This window comes from Schistocerca americana, chromosome 10 (assembly GCF_021461395.2).
Source record: "Schistocerca americana isolate TAMUIC-IGC-003095 chromosome 10, iqSchAmer2.1, whole genome shotgun sequence".
In the NCBI taxonomy this organism is placed as follows: Eukaryota; Metazoa; Arthropoda; class Insecta; order Orthoptera; family Acrididae; genus Schistocerca; species Schistocerca americana.
Window position 1 is genome coordinate 126,023,892 of NC_060128.1, and position 4,388 is coordinate 126,028,279.

The 4,388-nt window shown below is 41.2% G+C and overlaps 1 pseudogene; it reads left to right on the forward strand.

The window, feature by feature from the left end:
• Nucleotides 1–3,457: 3,457 nt before the first annotated feature.
• Nucleotides 3,458–3,575, forward strand: LOC124552781 (annotated as a pseudogene).
• The last annotated feature ends 813 nt before the right edge of the window (nucleotides 3,576–4,388 follow it).

The window sequence follows — 4,388 nt, forward strand, 5'->3', positions numbered from 1 at the left end:
TTTATGCTGAAACCAGATGGCAGTTATAAGATTCGAGGGACATGAAAGGGAAGCAGTGGTTGGGAAGGGAGTGAGACAGGGTTGCAGCCTATCCCCGATGTTATTCAATCTGTATATTGAGCAAGCAGTAAATTAAACAAAAGAAAAAAATTGGAGTAGGAATTAAAATCCACGGAGAAGAAATAAAAACTTGAAGTTTGCCGATGACATTGTAATTCTATCAGAGCCAGCAAAGAACCTGGAAGAGCAGTTGAACGGAATGGACAGCGTCTTGAAAGGAGGATATGAGATGAACATCAACAAAAGCAAAACAAGGATAATTGAATGTAGTAGAATTCAATCAGGTGATGCTGAGGGAATTAGACTAGGAAATGAGACACATGAAGTAGTAGTTGAGTTTTGATATTTTGGGAGCAAAATAACTGATGATGGTCGAAGTAGAGAGGATATAAAATGTAGAGTGGCAATGGCAAAGAAAGCTTTTCTGAAGAAGTGAAATTTGTTAACATCGAGCATATATCCAAGTGTCAGAAAGTTATTTCTGAAGGTATTTGTATGGAGCGTAGCAATGTGTGGAAGTGAAACATGGACGATAAGTAGTTTGGACAAGAAGGGAACAGAAGCTCTCGAGATGTTGTGCTGCAGAAGAATGCTAAAGATTAGATGGGTAGATCACATAACTAATGAGGAGGTACTGAATAGAACTGAAAGGAAGAGAAATTTGTGTCACAACTTGACTAGAGGAAGGGTTGGTAGGACATGTTCTGAGGCATCAAGGGATCATCAGTTTAGTATTGGAGGCAGGAGGGTAAAAACTGTAGAGGGAGATCAAGAGATGAATACATTAAACAGGTTCAGAGGGATGTAGGCTGCAGTAGTTACTTGGAGATGAAGAAGCTTGCGCAGGATAGAGTAGCATGGAGGGCTGCATCATACCAGTCTCTGGACTGAAGACCACAACAACAACAACAACAACAACAACATCAAGGTACGGAACCATAAAAATTAAAACTTTCCTTTAAATGCGAACATCTTGATTCATAGAAGCCTACAGTGGCTATTCCTGGCAAATACCGAGAACAGATATGTCTTGTCGGTAGAGTTTTTACCATTCCAACGCACATTGCGTAGCAGAGATTCATCATCCAGACATAGTTGGTTATAAAATGATCTTAACTGTGACGTAACACCGCATGACAAGCATATACTTTTGAAAGTAACCCTTCAGTTGAGAACAATAGGGAATATTGTGTAACTTTATTACGCTTCTAATATTTACTGCTCTAGTCTAATAGAAGTTTAATATACTTCGATATTCAAGTTTAAAATAATGGCAATCACTTTTTAAGAGTGCAGTCTTTTTCTGAAATTACAAAAACTACTGCAGAAAATTAAGGTTGCTCAAAGTGTGAAAACGTAGTTCACGGTGGAACACGATCATTTGCGTAGAAGCAAGTATTATTATAATAATGAATATTTCGCAATTAGTTATTTCAGTCCATAAAATGAAACAAACTATGCAGAGATTTGTTTTGAAAACGGGTAAATATTTTTGTGTAAATGATGCATCTTAAATCATTATAAAATCACCTAAGAGTATCACTACATAAAGAAAAATGTTGCTTTCTCCACAAAAAATTGAAGTCTGAAAGGGATGATTATTGTATGGTCATGTTTTAAATATATTTAGACGCTCGGACCAGCTCATGTTTGCGCATCAACCGTTTCTACAATCTACATTCGTACCCCGCGAATAACTGAGAAGTGCGTGGCAGAGAGTACTTCCGACTGTACTAGTTAACAGGCCTTCTTTCTGTTCCATTCGGGTGAGGACAGAGGAAAGAATAATTATTAAAGTATCTCTGTGCACCCTGTCACTAATCTAATCTTGTCCTCCGGACCCCTACGGGAGCAATACGTTGGGGGTTGCAGTATATTCCTAAATTTGTCATTTAGAACTGGCTACTGAAACTTTGTAAGTAGGTTTTCCCGGGAGAGTTTGCGTCTTTCCTCAAGCATCTGCGATATCGGTTTCTTCTGCATCTCTGTGACATTCTTCCACTGTTCAGACGAACCTGTAACCATTCGTGCTGCCGTCCTTTGCACACGTTCATTATCAGTTGTTGTTCCAGCGCATGTACCACTCACTTGAACAGTATTATTTAAAAAAAAAGTATTCTTGGGTGGGTTTGTAGGCAATCTGGATTGCAGACTGATTTTTCCTAGGATTCCTCCAATGAACCGATGTCTGCCTTCTCTACCTACAATTCAGCCTGTGCAATCTTTCCACATCGTATCCCAAAAAACTGTTAGACTGAGGTGTTTGTGTGAGGTGACCGGCTCCAAACGTCAACTGAAGTCATAGGATACTGAATACTATTAGTTTTGTGAAGTACACAGTCTCATGTTTTTGAAAATTTGAAGATAGTTGTCTATCTTTGAACCAGTTCAACATTTTATCAAGATCCGACTGAATATTTATACAGCTTCTTTCAGACAGTACTTGTTTGTAGATAACAGCAGCATTTGGGAAAAAAATCTAACTTTGCATTAATACTTTCTGGCACGTCATCAGTATTCAACATGAACAGGAAGGATCCCAACACACTTCCCTGAGGCACACTTGAAATTATTTCTACAACTGTCGAGGACCCTCGGTCCAAGATATCATCCTGTATCCTTTCTTTGAAGAAGTCCTACTCTACATCTGAGTCATTACTCTGCAATTTACCTTTAAGTGCCTGCCAGAGGGTTTATCGAACCTCATTTAAACTGCTTCTCTGCCGTTCCACTCTCGAACATCGCACGGGAGAAACGACCACTTAAATCTTTCTGTGCGAGGTCTGCTTTCTCCTACTTGATTATGATAATCAGTTGTCCTTATGTACCGAGGGAGGTGGCGCAGTGGTTAGCACAATGGACTTTCATTCGGGAGGACGACGGTTCAAACCCACATCCGGCCTTCCTGATTTAGGTCACTGGCGATTTCCCTACATCGCTTTAGGCAGATGCCGAGATGGTTCCTTTGAAAAGGCACGGCCGACGTACTTGCTAATCCGATGGGACCGATGACCTCGTTGTTTGGTCCCTTCTCCCAAACCATCCATCCAACCAACCAATCTCCTTATGTAGGTGGGCGCCAACAAAGTATTTTCCCGCTCTGAGGAGAAAGTTGGTGATTGAAATTTCATGATGTACTGTCACAGCGAATAACACCTTTGTTTTAATGACTACCCCAGCTCGTGTATCATATCCCTGACCCTCTCTCTCCTGTTTCGGCATAATGCAAAACGAGCTGTCCTTCTTTGATCCTTTTCGATATCCACCGTCAATCTTACTTTATGCGGATCTCACACCACACAGCAGTACTCCAACAGAGGACTGAAAAGCATAGTGTTAGCCGGCACTTTAGCAAACATATTGCATTTTCTCAGTATTATGTCAAATCCCTAAATGGGCCAACGGCCTTGTCGCAGTGGTATCACCGGTTCCCGTCTGATCACCGAAGTTAAGCGCTGTCGGGCTGGGCTAGCACTTGGATGGGTGACCATCCGGTCTGCTGAGCGCTGTTGGCAAGCGGGGCGCACTCAGTCCTTGTGAGGCAAACTGAGGAGCAACTTGACTGAGAAGTAGCGGCTCCAGTCTCGTAAAATGACACACGCCCGGGAGAGCGGTGTGCTGACCACACGCCCCTCCATATCCACATTCAGTGGCACCTGTGGGCTTTGGATGACACGGCGGCCGGTCGGTACCGTTGGGCCTTCCAAGGCCTGTTCGGACGGAGTTTAGTTTAGTTTTTAATCCCTAAATTTTTAGTTGAGTATATAGGCTTTAGATCCTTGACGCAATCTCGAATTTCACAGGATACGTACGTAGTTTCGATAAGAAGCTGGTAGGTACTTACCGAATCAAATGCTTTTTGGGTAACACTGAATGTATTATGGACGGAATTTCAGATGATCAAACTTCAAAAATCAATGAAAAATAGTAAATCATGTTTAGTTAAATCATGTTTAGTCAAACTGATATATACATCATTGTGATCAGAGCGGCGAGTACAACGATATAGCGTTACCAGAACCACCAGAATCATAAAAGTCATTGAAACTGTCTTAGGTCGTACGCGGACCGAGATACTATAGGCCCTGCGATGTGCGTACGTGGCGCTGTATTGTTGTATTGAACGTCCTGATTATAATAATCTATATATTAAATTGATTTTAGGTAGTTTATAATTTTTTGTTGATTCATGGTTTTCAAGATTTTACACCAGAATAGCGCGTGTTGGGTCTCACGTTCTGGATGTTTTTGGAATCCATGATGATTAGCATAGACAAGATCGTTCTGTGTGAGATGCCTTCTTAGGTCTGAGATCAGAAAAATTTTCT